This window comes from Hermetia illucens, chromosome 4, assembly GCF_905115235.1.
Source record: "Hermetia illucens chromosome 4, iHerIll2.2.curated.20191125, whole genome shotgun sequence".
NCBI lineage: Eukaryota > Metazoa > Arthropoda > Insecta > Diptera > Stratiomyidae > Hermetia > Hermetia illucens.
The window spans coordinates 48,523,188-48,545,477 of NC_051852.1; the positions used below are offsets into that span (position 1 = coordinate 48,523,188).

The 22,290-nt window shown below is 42.2% G+C and overlaps 1 protein-coding gene across 1 annotated transcript in view; it reads right to left on the reverse strand.

Moving 5' to 3' along the window:
* The window catches only part of LOC119655135, a 36,593-nt gene extending 28,754 nt beyond the window's left edge, over nt 1-7,839 (reverse strand). The window contains exon 1 of the mRNA XM_038060871.1: nt 7,487-7,839. The gene's annotated coding sequence lies outside the window, so the exon portion shown is untranslated. The remainder of the gene's footprint in view (nt 1-7,486) is intronic.
* Between the last annotated feature and the right edge of the window lie 14,451 nt (nt 7,840-22,290).

Sequence of the window (22,290 nt, forward strand, 5' to 3'; positions counted from 1 at the left end):
GAACAACCCGAGATGTACAGTCCACTTTCATCCAGATCAAGCAGGCGGCGCACATTAATGAAGGCCAGACGAAGTACATGGTGGCAACGTCAGCGCCAAAACCAGAACCTAAAGAACGAACAACATCGAATCAACATCGTCAAACGGGAAGAATAAAGATAGGAGACTACAAATTTGAGATCGTTGAAAATTTCTCCTATCTAGGGTCGAAAATCACAACCGATAACGGCTATGACGATGAAATCCGCGCAGGGTTGTTGGCAGTTCAGCTTACAAAAACTGTTTCGCTTGAAACGTCTTACCATGGGGTCAAAGCTTTTACTGTACAAGACTATGATCTTGCCAGTCCTCATATATTCCTCGGAAACTTGGGTTCTTAGCAAGAAAAATTGCGAACTCTTGGCCGCGTTCGAGAGAAGAATCCTCCGAAGAATTTTTGGCCCCCTACATGAGGATGGACGATTCCGTAACCTACACAATGACGAAATCTATGAGCGATACCAGACCATCCGGTTGTGGATAAAATCCGGCTCAATAGGTTATGGTGGGCAATTCCCTTAATCCGTATAGATGAGGATGATCCCACCCGCAAAGTCTCTAAGGGTAATATTTATGGTAGAAAAAGAAGACGAGGCAAACCCTGCCTAAGATGGAGCGGTGGCGTGGTGGACCTCGGCGCAAAACCGGGATGTCTCGAGTTCCTTATTAAGGCAGGCCTAGACCGGATACCGATTATTGCGCCGTTGATGATGATGATTGTTTTGTGTTGGTATTTAGGAATTAAAAATAGTAAAGGGTGAAATTTCAACCTTATCCTTGAAGAGGGCGGAAAGTTTATTGAGGGGTAAGGAGGAGGTACCCCCTTTTCAAGACCGATGAAAACTCGTGCTTGTCATCCCCCTCCCCTCCGCTTAGAAAATCTTTTTATTCACATCAGCATGGTGAAATTTGAATTTTTAACGTTACCCCCTGGGAAGGATATGTATAAGAAAGGAAAAAGCCATGGTGCCTTAAAGTGGGGTTTTTTCATGTCAAACCGTTAGGGCTTAATTTTGAACCCTTTTCCCTTGCCCCGTGCCAACCCCACAGCGGGAGACGGAGAAGATAAAAAGGTTATGTAAGAGGAAGGAAAGAGTTCCGCCTTTCTACTTCTAGTAAAAACTACACCGATCATTTCTCGTTTCTCCTCCTACTGCACCACGAAAATTAGTTACTTTCACATCATTAATAAGCTTATTGGTAGGAGGGGCAGGAGGGGTTAAAGAGTTTATATCACAATGCATTTGTAACTTTTTTCAGATCAATAAACGTTCTGGGGTCTGTTTGTCTGACGTGGTGTTTAACATTAGCCGCGCATTTTCTATAAGATTAAGGTCAGCGTCACATGAAAGCCGCTCTAAGGACTTTATTCCCAGTTCATCTTTACGCTTTTTTAAATTTAATGTATTACCATCAACTTACAGATTCTGTTCGATGACTAAATGCTAAGTGCTCCATTGGTTTCAGGAATGTGCGTACGTTCCTCGACAACGGTAGTGAGTGCCATCAGAGTGTTCCGTTTCTCCAACTTGAGAGTGAATTTCTACAATATAAACTGGGCCCAAGTGAACTAAGATGGTGGAACTCAGGATAAGCTCCCTTCTTCTTGCCACACTAATGGAAATGTAATTTTGTAATCTAGAAAGCCGAGTGGTAACAGACGCGAATCCTTGACCTGGGAGCCAGTTTCTGACAGAGTTCTGAATGCAAGAATCCTATCCAGGTTAAGGAGCTATGCGCCAACTTAGACTTCCGATATATTGGAGTAGGATGCTTTCTACGAGTAATTACACGCAGTTCAGGAGAAGCTTCCTAAAGGTAATATTGTGAACGTGTTGGGTGATTTGAATAGCAAGGTGGATTCTGACAATACCTGGCTTAAGATGGGGGAGTTTGGTCTTGGCGACCGCAACGATGATGGAGGTAGGTTTTTCGATTTCTGCAGCTTCCACCGAATCGTCATTAGTGGAGGGCGCATAAGCTCCCATAAGGTCAGTTGAGTTTCAGATAACCGACACCTCACGAACACTCAGATTGACCTTTTTGGCATTATCATTAGTTTTAGGAGTTGTCTCCTGAATGTGCATAATAAGAGAGGCAGTGACATTGGCCTCGAAAGGAATCATGTTTGCCCTCGCGGTGTGTCTGCCACTTCTCGCAGAGTTCCAGAACAGTGACCCCTAAGCTCAACATCTACCCCTCGTATGAGATCGTGTCCCTGCAGTGATCAGTCCAGTTTGGAAGCAGTGCAATGTCAGAATTTTTCTCCTTTATCCCTTTTACGATAGTAAAATCTGTAATCTGTTGAATGTTGACATTTGTGTCACTTCACGCAATAACTAATTTACAGCTGAATTTATACTTATTATTAACAGAAGGTATCGTTTACCCAAATTCATCAAAGGAACCCTTTGCGATTGGTATTTGACTATCCGGTGTCCGGATAGCTGAGTGGTTAGAGCATAAGGCTGTCGTACGGAAGCTCGCGGTTCAAATCTCACTGGTGGCATTGGAATTTGTATCGTGATTTGACGTCGGATACCAGTCGACTCAGCTGTGAATGAGTACCTGAGTCAAATCAGGGTAATAATCTCGGGCGAGCGCAATGCTGACCACATTACCACCAGTGTACTGTAGTGTACCTATCTCCTATCTCCTTCGCGTGGTGATCACTGGGAGTTCTTTCTTAACGAAATGTGGCAGACGAAGAACGATGAGGATGAGCCTCCGGTGCTTAAAAACGAGACTAATTGGGTCAATTGATCCTCCAGGTTAGACGTTGGCTAAGGCTGACAGTCCTGCACGGAAAACAATTTGTTACGAAGCCAGAAAATGGACCATGGGCTGGATGGATATTATAATCACGAACCTGGTAAAGAAAATGAACGAACGATTTGCCCATTTTCTCATGGAGCGTGCGCTCCCTGTGCAAAAAGGGAGCTAAACGATACCTTGTCTCAATGTAATGTTGATGTAGCAACGTTTTAAGAGATGTGGCCATCCAATAAACCATGTCCTCGGAATAGGTTTCCTAGGCAGCCGAAAAATGAAGCTAGCTGCTATTGGCTTTGGAAAGATTAGCAAAAGGCAAAAAGGCAAAAAGCACTTTGCGTTTGCGAGACAAATTTAGAAATATAAGTTGTATTAACGTTCATGCCCCAATAGAGGAGACTGCAGAGTTGGAAAAGGATGCCTTCTATGAGGCACTAGAATAAACCCTCGAAACTTGTCCCAGGTATCACACCTCACAATCATACTTGGCGACCTTAACAGCTAAATAAGGACCGAGCCGGTGTTCAGGCGATACTTTGGCCTCACTACCACTGAAAATGGACTGGAAACTATTAAGCGGACTATGAAACTATAGCAGTGTAGTGGCAGTGTTTGTTGGAAGTACCTGGTTTGGGGGGAAACACAAACAAACGTAGACCTCTCTAGACAGATCGCTATTTCATTGGCATGATATTTCAGCCCCGGGTAACAACACCACCTAGTTTCCTCTCTGACAATCAGGTAAGAGTTAACACTGAACCGATCTACAGCACGGCCCTTCGTAGCACCTATAAAGGGGAAACGGATGCCACAATGACCGCAACAGAGGTTCTCGAGCTGAAACGTCCGTAAATGATCTTCAAAACTACCTGAAAAATTTTATCATTGACATAGCGCTTGGCGCTAGAAGATGAAGTGCTAACTTTGAATCGGATACTTTTATCACGACTTCTGCACCGCGCTTGTAAAAACAACAAGAATGAAGACAGGTTAGACTCGTGGAGCTCGCAGTGTGAATATAAGAGGCTCGTAAAACGTTCGAAGCAAGACTCCTTAAGAGCGTACTGTAAGGAACTGGAAGGAGAAAAAGAAACTTCCAGACTGTGTAGAGTCCTTGAAAACGAGGAGTCGGACAAGTTAGATTCTCTTAGAAAATTGGGTAGTATTTTCGCAAACTCTAGACTGGAGTCAGTACAGAGGGCGTTTAACATTTGTTTGAAGGAGCGCATTTTTCCTTGTCACTGAAAGGTAGGGAGATGCCGTCTTCATGCCGCCCATGGATGAATGCGCATGTTTTCGGCGTTGCACTAGAAAAAAACGAAGTAACCATGTTGAGCAGAAAGGCAACCCCGACCCTGCGTTTCATATCGATCGATTGGTTTCGTGCTCGAATGAAAGATGAGCTTCTTCGAGCAAATCAAAGCAGCAATGAACAGGGTTGCAGCTGGAGTCTCGGCCTTGTGTCGACTAATGGCGAATGTTAGGAGTCCTATATCTATGGGGGACGTCTTCTTATGGGAGCAATGCCGTCCGTTATGCTTTATGGCGTGGAGGTATGAGCTGATGTTCTCAACGAAGAGGTTAGTACAGACGGTGGTATCTGCCTATCGCACTGTCTCAGAACCGGCCGTGATGGTAATTGCGAGAATGATCCTCGTTGCCCTCCTTGCTAAGGAACGCAAAGGTATCTGCTGCCGCAAGAGCGAAAACTTAAGGGAGTTGGTTGTCGGTCAAGAATGTCAACGTACACTTACCGAGTGGTAACTCTTTTGGTAAAATAAGCCAAGAGGAAGATGGACTGCGCGGAATCTGTGCCTGAATCCGCGAAGGCGCATCCCGATCTGCATCGATAACCAGGCTACACTGAGGGCATTGAGTAGTGCTGTGATCACCTCGAAAATCTTTCGGGAATGTGGGAATCGTTGGAGTTCTATTTTTAGAGTCAATACGGTGCAATTATGAAGGAAATGAAATCTCGTATAGCTTAGCAAAAGAGGATTCAATTTCTCCGTGCCGGGTCCGGAACCAGCAATTGGAGTTTCAGTAGCATTGTCTAAGACTGTCTTCTTCGCGGTTTCAATGGAGAAAACTATGCCAATATTGTTAAAAGGCATCTTACGTTGCAAGCCAGTTGTGCGGAGCGTGCTTCAAATGCCGGAATCAAGTTCAATACTTGCGATGATGATTGATTGATTGAGCTCAAGTTGCGTTTGGTGCAAATGGATTTTGAGTATCAGAACTGCCAACTCTATATATGTATAGGTACCCGGGACGGGACACGAAACTTGTTTTATGTGCGAATGTATTTTGCCGATACCAAACTGGTGTTTTTGGGTGTTTCTGCTCATGATCTGGAGGTAGTTAGGTATGGCATTACCTTCAAAATCAGGAGGAGAACACGTTTGCTACTAACCAATCTTGGAAGGTAGTGGGGGGGGGGGGATTAGAAGTTAGAGCGCGTTACATCTAAGTGGCAGATTAGAGGGAACGAAGGTAGTAAACGGCAGTTCACCTATGAGTACGTAAAAGTTACGTCCGGCAGATGGAGCTTTATCCTGGAATTGGGTCTCGAGAAGGATTTCGGACCTCTTTAGGACATGGTCGCTTAAATGAGTTTCCCTTTTCGCATAATCTATCCGAGGTTGCGTTCTATCCGGAACAGATTCGGCTGACTAGTTACAGTTTCTCTCCAGCGCATTATGGCATCCACAAATTAACGACATGTGCATATATATAGTGAACGGTATGATGTTAGCTGCTATTGTCCTTTCTGATCTGATAACTTAACAACGAGTTCCTAGACACTGCTTCACTTACAGTGTAATGTGCGAACGGCTATAATGGATGCGGTGGACACTCACCAGTTTCCTGTGTGGGAAGGATTGGTTGTGGCTCTCCGCGCTAAGCTGGTTCCAGTCAACCAATTGGGAAGTGCCATCCCCACGTACTCGCAAAGGTGATCCTATTTACAAGAGGTTTACTTGAAGAGCTCTTGTCACGCTACAGGCTTGTGAGAACATATACTTTAGGAAAACCTAGAGGAGGTGCTTTCGTCCCAGTTATTTGTGTGTGGCCACCTTATGAAATTTTCATTATGTTTGTGCTTACGCTCATAACGCTAGTAGAGCTCTTTATTGGCTCAATACATGCTTTACAACTCGGGGTCCGCACCTGTTAATTGTCTTTGGGGAGAGGATTATGCCTATACTGCAACCAACAGAACCAGCATTTGACTTGTACTGCGTTATGGCAGCGAAACGTGTACCTTAACTCAGCCAGCAATACATATACTGAATGCCTTTGAAAGAATGGTCAAAATATTGGGCGCAGTTCGTGTAGGAAATGAGTATCGAATTGTCTCCACCATGATATGACCATAAAGACTTCACTGGTCGTCTGCAGTTTATGACGGACTCGATAATACCCGAAAGAGTATTAAAGACGGATATTCACTTAAGGACTCACACTTATCTCTTAGGTAGTACCAAGAGGCAACTTCGACCTGCTATAACTTTGTTAATAATAGTTCGATTTCCATAAAACTCCATTAGGATGCTCCATATTAAAGTCTACATTAATGCAAAATTTTAGGCGTCTAGGTTTCTCAGTAAATCTTAAAGATATATTAATATACTATTGTTAACTTTATTTTAGCAGAAATCCGTATGGCGGGTATTTCAGAGCCCAGATGTTATATAGAGGCATCATCATAATTTTTTCAGTTTTTTCTGGTGGGTAATTTCTGAGAATGGCCCCTTAATTTAAGTGACCCCTCGATGACCCCCTCTCTCCCCTCACTTACTTTCAACAAAACCTTAAAAACGAGGAAAATATGAGCTGACACAATCCATACCAACGGTGAAATACTTAGGTGTAAGAAATGGGAGGACGTGGTTACTGCGCCTAAACAGTTGGAGGCAAATGTTAAAGGAAGGCAAGATCCTAAGCGAAGGATTTTGTAAAATGCGTGTCGCTGTTACTTGAATTTTTTATTCTTACTTTCGACCCGGAGTGGAAATGTTCTATCATTTTTTAAGCTATTTCAAGGTTATGGACATCACTACCTATTGATGCAGAAAGCTTGAATTATGCTCGAATATGTGAATGTTTGTCAATTTATTTCATTTGATTTTCTTAATAAACCAAAATGCGATAGTGAATATAACCAGCTACCAACTTTAATCTTTTGCAAAATGCACATAACTATTCCGCCATTCATACGAAAGGGAAAATAGAAAAACTAACATCATCGTTCTCCAAGGAGATGTAAAAAAGGTGTGTTAGTAGCACATCACATTAAGGACCAACTCGTAGGAACTGCTCTGTGTTGAAATAAAGCTAAACTGACTCTCTAAACACTTTCATCACGGTACTGATTCATTTCCCTAGTTGTTAGTACAGCAATCCTTGCACTCGTTTGGATGTATCTTAATGGACTTTTAATGGCCTCACATCCTTTTTTCGTATTTTTTCTTTGGCAGTATATATAGTGTTTTAGTTCCCTCTCATTTCAAAGATAATATAAAAATGTATGGGAACTGTTTCGGGAAATAAGACTGAAAATCGGAATCTTCTGCAGGAAGATAGTTGGTGAGTAAACATTTAGATTGCAGTTAGCAGATTTCATAATGTATTCGTGATTCAAATATATTGCACTTTATTCTATGATACCTACCAGATATTTTGTGAATCCTTCTTATAAGGCAAGATTATGTAGAACATTTCCCGGGTGGCAGATAACTCAACTGGCCGACCTTAGATCCCCTTCGCAATTCATGGATACGTTGTCATATCCCGTTCAGCCGAACTACCAGCAAAGAAGATCATTTATTATAGTGGAAGCTTCCAGGAACAACTTTATGAATGTGTCGTTTGTAGGAATACAATGTTGGAGCCCTAGGCAACCTATCACTTTTTGAGGCACAACTGTAAAAACTGAGTAACTAATTGCGAATCTATTTATTATTTACAAACAATTTACGAAGCACCAGGAGAGAATTAGTACCGTCGGACTATCAGTTTACCTTCCAAATGATTCAGGACGACTAAATGCAAACTAGGTTATCATATAGGTATATATATGTCGTCGAATCCTCTTGCTATAAAATTTCGCATATATGGATATCCATTTCGGAGGCAACCTGCATACGTTTCGTGACGAATCGCTTTAGCAAATTACATTTCATAATTTTCCTTCAGCTACATCCATAACGTGGCACGAGCTTTCGTATAGGAAATTAGTCCATACGCGAAGCGCGATAGTAACTTCCGCAAACTTGGAGGTGGAAAGCAAGAGTTCGATAAGGCAAGGAGCCTTATTACATTTCATTTGGATCCCAGGGTTAGCTTTCATGGCAGAAGTGGAGACTAAGGCACGACGGAGTCATTTGCTTTTTAATTCGAATTAACAGCAAGTCATCAGTCGGTTGGAGGTAAGGGATGTTGTGCACACCAGTGCAAATTGTAGGGTGGGTAATTATGTTTATACTTTTATTACTAGGTAGGAAACGATGGTGTGGAATATTGGAATGCTGCCCTTTGGAGGTGACTGAACTTTTACTAGCCAAGCCTGTAGGCATCGTCGAATGCCTCTACCATTTGGAAAACAAATCGATATCCGCAAATTCAAAACAAACTAGAACAATATGTCAAAAAGGCGAAAAAATAAGACAATCCCACCAAATCTCCATAAATCCCCATAAGCATGGAATCAAATAAAATCATCACCTGTTACCGCAACAAGCGTGTACTTATCGCTCAATTGAAATTCTCATGAAAAAATCCACCCTTCATGATGTCGCTGAGTGGCGAAAGTGCGCCGCGTTACGGATGCAGACAAGCGGAAAAAGGAAGATTTATCTCGTTTTGGTCGCCCTGCTGTCGGTTCAAGTCATCATGCTGCCGATTCACCTGCCACGTACACAAAAAGCCACAAGGCGACATGCAAATATACAACCTATGTCGGACTTGTACAACACTAGTCGATGGCAGGATGACAGGAGTGTGGCTTTTCCGCGTTGGCTTCGGCCGCGAAAAATGGGCTGGGAAATTTATTTGCGGAATCGGAAAATATCAACTTCTAACCTGTGTCTTGAGGGGTGTAAGCGGCGAACGGATTGGGGTGCGACTATCGTGGAAATTCCCACAGTCTAGTGGATTTGAGAAAGAGCAGCAGTTGCTGGAGTGAGTATATGAAAGAATAGGTAAATGGATGGGGTGAAGTCAGGGATCCATTCAGGTGAAAGATTGGATCAGTATTTCAAAAAAAAAACATTTTAAGGTAGAGATACCTCCTGAATACAAAAAGTGTCCATTGGTACCAAGATAAATTGTCAATAAGAGTGAATTGCTGCATTGACCAACGACCGCGCTTAACCTCTGATTTTCGTAGTCAACCAATATTTAAACATTTCAATAAAATAAGAATATTGCGAACATTCATTTTAAACTTTTGACCTACATTCACAATTGAATGCTGTTCGTATTGGATCCAGCACCATCCAATGTTCAACTAACTCGATTCCACCCGAAATCCGGATACTCGTCTACATTCTCCACCCTCTTGACATCTAGTACCGCGAATAATAGACATCATTACTCGTGAGACACCTCATTTATATCCTAAACACCCATTTAACCGCCTGACTGCCAGCCAGTTGTAGTCACTTAGTGCTATCCCATGAACTTCCGCTGGTTTAGTTCCCAGACTTATCGATATTCGCGAAAGCAATAAATGGAGCGCGTGAAAATCGCAACCCCCATTTTCCACTTACCTATAGACGTTTACGACCCTCCAAGGCAAATCAAATTGTTGTTAATGAGCAATTGAGCTGGTTTTGAATGGCTCTATGTACTTTTGGTTGGTGTACGCCACACCGATCCGAATTCGTTCGACACTATGTCTTGGGGTGCGATTCACACCTCTTATGGGGGTGTGCTTTTCGCGAAATTCATCACACTCTGGATGAGAGTTGCGACTTGGAGTGGGTACATTATGCTGCGAATTGTGAACAGATTTAGCTTGATATAATGAGGGAAGAAATTGTGTAGATTTATGGCGGAGAATATATGAAGATTTCTGGGTTTAGTCATTTGTGGCAATAAATGGAATAAATGAGGAGACAGACAGATAGGGAAATATATGTACATATGTTGGTTAACTGCAAAACATAAAAATACATATGCAGCTGCGAGAGTAAAAATGGCTGATTGGTTTCGATCGCAAGGCAGAGGCGATCTTATCAGAAGCTGTCACACGGCTCTGCCCTGCGCGTTGTTTGTTCCATCTATGTGTCTGAGTGTTTGCTCCTCCTCTCCGCGATTTCAGTCACGCGAATTGTTGCACGTGCGAGATCATGTGACATGGTCCTCTATAGGTTATTACAATCATGATTTGTTGTAGGAGGGCTGGAGCATCCTTGGTATAGTGCAGTTGGTGACCCTTCGTCATCTAAAGTCAGCGGCTGTCAAGTAGTGCAAATGGATTCCACCTTTCACAGCCTTCAGTGCCCACCGAGGAATTGTCAAGAGTCCAGTCCGGGGTGGCTAATCCGTCAGTCCGTTCATCCGCCGCAATGATCACAAACCCAGAGAAATGTCCGCCAGACTGTACAGTGCGTCTTTACATTTCCCCACCCGGGAAACGCTTATGGTTCGAATTATACTCAGTCATCGAGAACCCTCCAGTACCGATCGCACTTCTGCTTGGAATGCACTGGTAAAACCGGCAAAACTGTACGATTTGGCTATATATCTGGTCTTCCATTCTGCTCGAGTTGGAAAGCTCATAGCAACATTTGAAGCGTGGCTTGCGTGTGTTTTAACCCGATGGGCACGTCTAGAGTTCCCGTCTTCTTTCATCCAGGAGGTTGTTACCACCATATAGTTTCGCTGTCCAATATCCGGACTCTGAGAATCAGACAGCACGGCACGGGAAGTTGTCGAAGTACATTGTAGGCACTCGCGGGCAGATATTTAATATCAGAGGAAAGTAATAATTTTTGATCATTTTATCATAGGAGGTGTAATTAAGTTGTCTTTGTTTTGGCTATGCAGCCCACAGGCCGTGCTCCACTCATACTGGAAGGAAACATCACCGACCACCACTACCTTCATCGCGCTCCTGCCCAATATCCATTAAATTTCATCCTACACTACCAACGAAAGTATCGAAGAGGTGGTATCACTTTGAAGTTCCAATCATAGCCTTGGGCAAGTGGCTTCCTCCCAGATCATATTGGATTGTCTTGGCTCTTAGTATGGATGCAATTGATGATCCTTGCCTTTGAGGAAGGCTTGCTTGGAGTAGGGCAACCTCTCCATCATTACCTTTAGGTGGATGTCCAGGACGCACTGTGCGGTCTTCAACACGTAGAAGGTGAGGCTTATAAGGCGAAGGTCCTTCGCAGATTTCCGCTTTTGGTATAAAATCCATGCTCGTACGTCTTCTCTGATGTTTAATCGAGGGGTTCTGTATCAAGGGGTGAAATCACATTGGGTGGTTTTCAGAATCGACTTTTCTTTTGTTACACAGATCGTTAACTTAGTTATCCCCGGATATCCTAGGAAAACTTCAAAAGAAAATTCGTGCTCCTTTTTATTTTATGGGCGCAAAACCGAGCGATTATCGATGTAGGCTAATGCTCGAGCACCCAGGATGTAGTCGCTTAAAGTGCTTATGTACGTAAATAGCGGATTTATAAATACTTAGCGTGCGGGTGTATTGGATTGCAACTTTATTTTGTTTATTATTGCAAGTGATAAATATATTCTTATTCGAAAGGCGAATTTTCAAACAATTTTTTTAAACGCGTTTTTCTCAAAATGGCGTTATTCAAATTTTGGAAACTCAAACTCAAAAAATAATGAACCGATCACAATGAAATTTGAAGGTATCATTCTTTAAAAAACTACCAAGAATATGAATAAACATTTGGGATGAATTTAAATGATTTAAGAGTGTTTTTTATATATACAGTGACTCAAAGTCAAAATGATCCACCCGGTATAAAGCAGTTAAAATATGTTGTACTGATTGAAAATAAGTAAATCATGAACTACTATAAATAAAAAAATGTTGCTTAAGATGAACTCGTTTACTTTTAAGTTTGTAAAAAATAAAAAATTTATTTCATTTATAAATATAATAACATAAACATAAAAATGCATAATTCCTAGTCAAAGTGAAAATGATCCATTAAAATAAAAAAGGCAAAAACAAAGTAAATTCAAAATTTTTTTTAACTAATTAGCCACCCTAACAGCTGACAGTCTTCTTGGCATTGACTCAACAAGTTTTTTTGTGAATTCTGATGGAATTTTTGCCCATTCCTTCAAAATAACCTGCTTTAAGTGATTTCGGCTAGATATTCTATGTTGCCTGATTCGATCGTCTAGATAGTCCTACAAATGCTCGATAACATTCAGATCTGGTGATTGTGGTGGAGTTTCGATAACCTTAGGACAATTGTAGAGCATCCATTCGCGAATGAGAAACGATTTGTGTTTGGGGTCGTTATCTTGGTAAAACTGGAAATTCCCTTCAAGACCCAAATTTCTGGCACTGGCATGTAAATTGTCCTTTAGAATTTGAAGGTACATAAATTTGTCCATATTGCCGTCTATGACATAAATATTCCCGACCCCATTGGCTGCCATGCAACCCCAAACCATTACTGAACCGCCCCCATGTTTTACGCTCGCTTGTAAATTTTTCAAATTTAACTCTTCATTCTTCTTTCTCCATACTCGAACTTTTCCGTCGGATTCAAAACCATTAAATTTGCTCTCATCTGCAAAGATAACGTTGTTCCAGAATTCTGGACCGTGTGAATGGTAACGATTTGCAAATTCTAGCCGGCGTTGCTTATTTTTTGGACTAATTAACGGCTTTATTCGTTATTATTTATGATTTCTCAAAACGATTCGGATTGTTTCGTCGCAGACCTTGATACCTAAATGCTTTTCAACTTCTACACGTATTTTTGGTGCACTTATTTTAGGATTGTCTCGAACCAAATTTAAAATCCATCGTTCGTCACGCTCGGAAAAAGCCTTTTTAGGACTTATACGAACTTTATTACCGATGCGATTTTCTCTAAATCGCTCAATTATATGTTGTACAGTTGAAGGACTTTTATTAACAATATTCGCTATCGCTCTTTTACTTTTTCCAAGCATAAAATGATGGATCACTACCTCCCGCTCTTCGTACGTCGTGTGTCGACCCATTTCACTAGAAAAACTTGCCGAAATAGAAATGTAACTGATGACTGCACTCAGCGAAGGGCTATCTATAGTCAACTGCACAGTTGCACAGCTACGCATTTTAACAGTACATCACAAAAGTTTAGTACCAAGTTCATTGGAATAAGTTACCTGGATCATTTTTACTTTGACCCCATATTCGGACCAATGACAAATATTAACAAGTAACTGCTAAGAAAATACACTAATTTCAAATATATCTTGAGTATTTATTACTAACATATCAAGAATTATTATTACGTTGAAATAAATTCATTTGTATTAACTATACTTTAATCTAACTCGACTAAAGTCATTTTCAATGGGTGGATCATTTTTACTTTGAGTGACTGTATATATATTTTTTTTAAAGTGATGCAAATCAAAAAAAATTTAATTTTCATTATTTTCACCCGCATTGAGGTTCATATTCTTAGAAAAAAAGTTATTAATGTATAATTAGAAGTTTTTCGGTTTTAGATAAAAATCGAAGTCGCTAGGCGCGTATCAGCAGTTGGAGAACTCTATTTATGGCCTTCGTTGAAATAATCCCTCCGATTAATTATTCTAGGTTCAAATTTAAAAGAAAAAAAAATTGGAAATTGTTCGAAATATAGCTAATATAATGTCCAGATTTGATTGAAGTCCAAGTAATTCTCAATTCATCTCAAAAATATGTGAAAGCAGGTCTTCTATTGTAGATTCCCTCTTTAATTTGACGTTGATGAGGCGCACTGTACTACTGCAGATTTATGTGCGCCGTCAATAGCATGATTTGCCTGCTTTGAGGGATTATCAGCCCTGAACTTACGACAAAAATGGAAAAGGTAATGTCCGAAAAAGGATACGCCTTAGGCGAACTCATGGACACCGAAGGTGGCTTTAATTATCCCTCACTAGCGGCAATTTGTGATGCGACAGGACAGCATGGAATCGAATCGCTGCTAATCAGTTGGATCGTTCACATGCTAGTGTTAAGAAAAATCCACATATCGGTCGGCCAGAAGTCTATTGAAGCAGGATTTCTTAGGGGCTGCTCACAAGGAGGGGTTCTCTCTCCACTGCTATGGCTCTTGGTAATGGATACACTGCTGTGGCCCCTGGAGGACAAAAAATCATCGCGCAAGCATGTGCGGATGGCATAATAATTACCGGCAAGTCTGCGGACACAGTATGTGACCGTTTGAATGCAACTCTGCATGAAATCCACACGCTAGGAAGGCTAGACTAGTTATATTCACTAGGAACGTCAAGTGGGGCAGCTATACGCTACCCACTTTAGCAGGGGCGGAAATCGAGCTGGCACAAAGTAAGACCTGGGTACTTTCACCAAAATGGATCCACTGGATGTATACATCTATAATAAAACCCGTTTTGATATATGCATGTATCGTCCGATGGCTGAGTCTGAACTTTGCGCAGATTCAGAGATTTGGTTGCCTAAGTATTACTGGAACAATGAGTACTGCGCCAATTGGGGCACTTGAAGCTATCCTAGATCTACTCCCCACTTACTGGAGGTGCAACGGAAAGCAGCCAATGACGCATATAGACTCGATACGATTGGACCGTGAAAAGGTGGCCAATCACACGATCATGCCTCTATCTGGAAATTCCTTAACAAACATCCACCGGTCATATGGTTTCCAGATTCTTCTTTGAAAGGACACACACCGTCGTAATCACCGAAAGAGAATAATGATCGACGAATAAATCTTCACAGACGGTTCAGTCGTGGAAGGCGGATCGGGCGCAGGGGTGTTCTCGGGGTATCCGATTCTAGAATTGGCCCGACCGCTCGGAAAAATAACGAACGAATTGGCAGCCACAGAATGGCAAAAGTGGAGGGATCGCACCATTCGAATCTGTTTCGACAGTAGGGCGGCATTATCAGCACTAAACAGCAATGACATAGCAAGCCAGTTGGTGCAGAGTTGTCATCAGGTCCTGCTGAAACTTGGTCGAAGATTCTTGATGCGGGTGCCGGGGCACTCTAACATCGCTGGTAATGAGGGGGGTGACCCACTGGCTCATCGCCGGTCTGGATCCACAATGGTGGGACCAGAACCAGCTTTTGGAATCCGATCATCTACTGGCAAGTCTACTCTGAAGGGTGAAATTGCAAGGATTCGCGCAGTCGAGTGGAGAATTTGGACTCTTGCTGGTAGGCGAAAATCCTTATGAAAGAGTTTAGGGTGACTAGAGCGGCATTTTTGTTGTCTCTTAAGATGCGGGACATGAAAACCCTAGTAGGGTTTTTAACGGGACACTGCTCCTTAAACTACGATATATAAAAAATTCGAATGGTGGTTTCGGCTATGTGCAGCCAGATCTCAGACGAAGACACCTTGGCAAGGTTTATTCCAATGAAAAATCTGCACACTCTTTGCTTCTGGAGAATGTTCTCAGATTCGCTAAAGCCTGCGAACGCCGTAGGCGGGAAGCCATTGAATAGGCAATTTACGGGGATAGTACAATGGGCCTAATAATAGCCTAAGTGCTCGGAGCTGCCCCTGAGACCGTTTATTTCCTCTAAAGCTGGTAAGATTTCTGAAAAAACTGTTGTCACTTGCCAAATATCCGCTTTGGAAAGACCGGGCTCATCTAATCCTTACTTTTTCATCATGCTTTTACCATTATAAAACGCTGAGAGATGCCAAGGAAACAACGTCACTGCCGCAATCCAACTGGTTAGCAACTTCGCCTGCACCATTTCCACCAACGCCGTTGTTACCACTTCTCACATCGTTAACATGATGGTTTCTAGGTCTTCGATTGGGACAGATTTCCCGCCTGAAACCAATTCCTCCAGGGTAGCTTTGGAGATGGCCGACCCGCATCCGCACTATTTGCTCCTTAAGTTTACCGTTTTGATCTATCAATAATAATTTCTGAATTTTTAAAATTTCCAGTGTCTTCACAAGTTCACCATTTCTCCTTTTACGATTAACTGGTCTTACTTTGCTTTTATAAGGTCTGGGTTCTACTCGTTACAAACTCCACAGCTTCGATGCTCAGTACTTTCGAAATAGAGTCGCCATGGGGGGAATACCATAGTGAGATGGATGACTTCTTGCCTAGTCACACCGATGAACATGGATTTGTTGCCTAAGCTGAGAATTTGCCGCTTACACTCTTAATTTGCTGATTTTATCTAGCCAACAAATACGGTCACACATTAATATCGTAATTTGCTACTTTCTCCATACTTTTACGTTTGACGTATTAGATAAGACGAATCTCTACCTCTGAGTAGTGGAAAAGAATCTCATTATCTCTCCTAACCTTCCATGGATGATTTTCTTTCGTCGTCATTACATAGGTAAATTGTTAACCAGAATTGCTTGGATGATCCTTCAAGTCACCACACATGAATGAGGGCTAGCGCTTTCCTAAACATACTGAAGTCCTTATTTTCTCTATCAATATCCCGTAGCTTTAAACCAAAATATATAAAAAAAAGTAATTGCTCTTATGACTTTTAAGTACCATGGTTGCTTTACAATGTTACAAATTTAACTGTGTTATGTTACACTTCATTTACGCTTTTGATGATGGAACAATTAGTTGTTCACTCCTTCACCGGTCTTCAGAACTAACACTTACCCTTAGCCCTTTTGTTTCGCAACCTTCTTTTCGTCTTCTTCGATAACTCCGATAGTTGGTGAAAGTCGCGATCTGTCCGCTATCTCTGTTTTCTCCTGTTTAGCGGCATAGATGTTGTGATGGAATTTTGAGATTATTCTGGACAGAAAGTTCTTACTGAGCTCTAGCATCGTCCAGCTTTTACTCTGGAAGTCGCAGAAAGCACTTGTTTAACAATGGCTCAGAAACCCCCCCCTCGTTGTTGAGTGAAAAACAGCAATGTCTGATTGACTGATTACGGTTCTCGATAAAGGTTAGCTGTGGCAGTCCTCGTAGGTAGGAGTATTTCTTCCTGAGTTGTTGCTTATTATGCTGACACATCATCACACAAGATCTATCTATTACGTTCAAAAACTTTGGATGCAGATGAACTCGAAGCTTTTTCCTGCCATTCTGTTTAACAAGTTAAGATCGTAAGAAAGTTTACCCTTAAATAACCTTGGAAAATGCTTTTCCTTTAGTTTTGGTTGTGATATGTCTATAGTTTTGGTTTGCCTAGAGTTTTTTCAGGGGCAATTTCTGCTCGGCGGGAGGACTTACCGGTGGGTTTCATCATTTAACTTGAGCAGGTGCCGCTGTTTCGTAGAGTGGCTGGGGTACAACAAGAGCCTGCTTACGCTGGTCTATTAAAGATCGTTTTCGTTTCGATAGGTTCCCAGGTTTCATGCCTTGATGAGCTCAGGGTTGGCCCTTCACTCAGGGTTTGATCGTTAGGATGTAAATTTCGCTGTAATGATAAAAGTGCGATTTGGTGATGGCGAGATGACTTCCTAAGTGAACACACACGGCTAAGAGGGGCGAGGGGAGCTATTCCAAAATCTAAAAAGAAAATTGGCGAAATTGACCATGGAGACCATCCCGCAAATATTGATACTTCACCGAAATGTTCCATCTGCATCTATGTAAGCCAGGCTCGAGAATGTAAGGCGGCCCTTTGAACACTCACGTTTTATTGTGTTCTTTTTTGTCTTACATAAACGTGCTCATTTCTCTCACTTTCCGCACTTTTACAAAGGACAACGTCTTTGAAATATTGACACTCCCATGTATTAGAAAAACAAAACAAAAAAAAGTCTGGCCCGAAAAACGAACTTTTATCTCTCCGCAAAAAAGAAACTAAGACCATTTCAAGCATAAATAAAGCGGTTTGCCATGCCTTCTCAAGTCAGAATTACAACCTGTCTATGGCGGCTCCAAACGAGAGTATTCGAATAACAATTGGAGTGTTAGTGAAAATTTAATCTGGGTTTTCCTATTGCGTTACACAGTCCAAGAACTTGCTATCCATGCAATCAAGATCCGTTCCGTTCGTTCTGAGCTGCTGCTGAGGGTCTCCTCTCATTTGTGTCCTGTGAGATAATTTGAAGCAGCCACAGAAAATCACATAACAACATCCAGTTGCGAGCATAGTCGTACAGTTGACTGCACTCTTTTCCAACGGTTCTAATCTAATTAATTTAACAGGAACAGATATTCCCTTTCCCCACAGATTTTAACTTATACTAACTTTAGATTAATTTGCCTGTAGTAGTCTACTACTACACTAAGGGTTTCTAAAAACACATGAAGATAGTAAGAAGTCGCAGACTTGGAATCCACCCGCGATTTTGAGAAATCAGGTCGTGGTCGAGCACGGATTTTAGAGGCCTCATCGGATTCATGTTCCCCCATCTGTGGAAGACAGGCTCTCCACTTCAGTGGAAAATTTGCACCCGGGGTCTATCGCACGGTCAGCCAGAAAGGATAGTACCGCAATTCCCTTAATCAATAGAACTGGAGCTGTAGTCAAGTACAGCCGGCGTTTCGGTGGCACTGTTGCCTGACTCTTCCAGAAAACGGGAGAGGAAGGTTCCGCAAAAGAAAACTTCAGTCACAAAGGAGGAGAGACCACAGGATTTCCTGTCAGAACTTTCTCCTTCGCCTCTACCAGGAAAAGCGGAAGAATGGGAAGCTGGTGATGTTGAACGCAACTGGTCTAATTCCAGTGTCTGGAGACAGATCCGTACGACCCGGACACCGTGAACTTGGGAAGGCTCCAGCCAAGGACAACAGAAAGCACTGCGAAAGCACTGCGTTGCTACACCACCAAGAGGGGAGATATTCATCGGATATCGGATGCCAGAAAGCAGAACTTTCGGTGAAAGACAAGGATAAGCTGGTAACCTCGGTGCAACCCACGCTGGACGCAGCAGACTTTTCAGTGAGCGGCGGTTTTCATATTAGACTACACTTATATATATATTGCTGATTGAAGAGCCATGGGTTCGATTTAACAAATTATGTGGTATTGGATCGCTGAAAGGAACTAGTATCTTTGTCGTTAAGAGATCCTCGAGACCGGGGGCCTGCGTTCTGATGTCAAAATTGTTAGATGCAACCATGCTGAGACAACTCTTTTCTCAGAAGCTAGTTGCGGTCAACTTACAACACTAGTTTAACGGCAAGGGGAGAAACGTGATAGTTACTTCTGCTTACTTACCCTATGACTTTTGGACCCATCGCCCATGCAAGAACTAAGGGATCTTGTAGGGTATGAACTTTTAATAACTTGTGATGCAAACATTCAGCATATTTGTTGGAGCAGCAACAAATGCAATTCTAGAGGAGATAAACTGTTTGATTTTGTCACTTTAGCTGATCTGATGACCGCGACCTTAGGGTGCGGTCATACATTCCTAGAGCCAAGAGGAAGTGAAGTAATTGACCTAATAATCTGCATCTAAAATTGTTAGAGTTGATTAGAGACTGGCTAGTGCCAAATGAAGTCTCACACACATTTGTAATACAAAGACGGAATCTGGGGAAAACGGACTGGACAAAGTTCAGTGAACTCCTTGGTGAAATAGCCCTTTCGGCGGTAGAAGATCAATTGAAAACTCTGAAGAGGACAAAGGATGGTAGAACCAAAAACTGCAAAGACTCAGGAAATCAACCAGACAACTTCTAAATCGCGTTTGCAAATGCAATAAGGATGAAGACTGGTTGAGTTTCGGAACTCACAGTGTCAATATGGGAGACTCGTAAAACGTTCGAAATGAGACTCCTTTAGAGCATACTATGAGGAAGTGGAAGGTGAAAGCGTCCTAAATAAGGATAAATCGGCCAAGTTGGACTCTCTTAGAAAATCGGATGGTTCTTTCACGAATTCCAGAGTTGAATTTATACAGACTCTCTTGGAAGTACACAACCCGGAAGAACATTTCTCAGAAGTGGGAGGAAGAGAATCGACGGTTTCTGGAAACCTTTAAACACGAAGGTGTTGCAAGGGGAATTGAGACACTACGAGAGCTTTTGTTACCAATGAAAAGAAGGAGTTGCTATATGCTATATGATTTGAACACTTCAAAGCACCTGGCATGGATGGCATGGATGGTCTACTCAGCGATGCAAAACGAGGGTAGAGAGAGATTTCTAAGAAATATTTTTGATGAATATCTTGCTCTGGGCAGAAAGTTGAGGTGGTCTTCATAGCTAAGCCTGGAAAAGATGACTATTCAAATCCAAAGAACTTCAGACAAATCAGTTTAACATCATTTTCGCTAAATGTCTGGTTAAGCATCACATTCGCGAGCAGGCACTTAGGTCGCATTGACTAAACGAAAACCAACATGCTTACCAACATGGAAAATCGTGTGAGTCTGTTCTTCATACTTTGGTTTCAAAGACAGAGGACGCAACTCTGAAAAGTGAGTACGCGATGGGGGTGTTCGTGGACATTGAAAGGGCGTTTGACTGTATGCCATTCCAAAAAGCTTTGTGATGACGCCAGAGAGCATGGTGTTAATGAAACTTTAATTAACTGGATCTACGCTATGGTAATGCAGAGATTGCTACGCGCTGAAGTCGGTGTTGATCGTTACCTAACAACGGAAGCGACGAGAGGCTACCCTCAAGGAGATATGCTATTGCTACTTCTATGGAGTATGCTGATCCACTCAATACTATGTGAACTGCAAAATCTGCCAATACACCATCCAACCTTCTCCAAACCGGGTTAAATTGCAGAAGAGCCTAACCCAAATAGTACTGGTGGAAGGCAAAAGGGGGGAAACTGAATGGTCTTTGTCTTCCAGAGATGAGGGGTACAACGCTTCAACTCTCCGAAGAAGTGAAATAGCTTGGAGTTATTCTAGACAAGAAGCTTCTTTGTGTGTGCCTGGGTATTACCGGTGCTATGACCATGATATCTGGCGTAGTTATAAATGCATTGCTTAATTTGCAGCCCTTGAATTTGATTATTCACAGCCCTGCAATGAGAGCAGCTCATGGATTAATTCGATTAGACGTAGCAAGTAATATACGCATATATTATGTGAGAGTATCCACTTTCGGGTGATATTGACATTCATAGTCTTCAATTTCCAGGAGCAACAACTTTGACGTATTATAATTTTGTTAGTAATAGTGCACCAAACTTGGTAAGATCATGCTCTACATTATAGCCTACATCACTGCAAAATTTCGTGGTGCTAGGTTGAATTTAAGGGGGTTTTCCAGCCAATTACAAAAAATTATAGTTATATACTATTATTAACTTTATTTGAACAGATATCGGTATGGAAGGTAGTTCGGAACCCAGGAACCATATAGTGGCAGCCTCCTGATTTTTTTCAGATTTTTCGGTTTGGTAGTTTCTGAGAATGGTCCCCTTAATGAAATGATCACTTCCAACCCCCTGCACTCCTCACCTTTCAAACAAATGTCAAAACTAAAACCGGCTTCGAAAAGTACCTATGTAATTTGATACCCCGCATGACAATATTTGATGAAAAGAAATTTTACACCCTCCTTTTGCATGTATGGGGACCCCCCCCCCCTTAAATTCAACGTAAAAGGATGTAACTCACTGTATGTATAAGCGTTCACAGTTCCCACCTTTGTACTAAATTTGGTGTCAATCGCTATAACCGTCTCCGAGAGAAATGCGTGTGACAGACAGGCAGACAGAAGCATGTCGTGGCATGCTTCCAGGTTGCTTATAGCTAGGGTAGTGAGTTCGATCCTGCTCTATGCAGCTCCAGTTTGGGGAAAGTCATTGCAGGTTACATTTAACGCTAACAAACTGAGTTCAGTCTACAGAAGAACAGCCCTAAGGGTGTGCTAGGTATTCAGGACTGTCTCAGATGATGCAGCATTCGTCAGTTCTGGAATGATGCCCATTGACATCTTGGCAGATGAGATGACGGATATATATAATGCGAAGTCTATCTCTCCTTTATCGCAGACGAAGAACGCCGAAAGGGAGAGATCGCTAAATAGATGGCAAGGAAGGGGTCGGTGGACACACAGGCTCATCCCTGTCAGCAAGGAGTGGTTGGAGAGACGGCACGGTGAGATTAATTATAATCTTACTCAGTTTCTCACGGGGCATGGATGATATCGCCAGTACCTGTTCAGGTTTAAACTGGATACCTCACGCGACTCTTCAAATTGCGATGGAGTCCCAGAGGACCCAGAGCATGTATTCTTCCACTGTTCAAGGTTTGTGGAGGAAAGGAAGAACCTAGAGACTCTAGGAGAGGTGCTCATACCAGGGAATCTGGTGCGAAGAATGCTATCATGTCAGGAAGACTGGGATGCGATCAACTC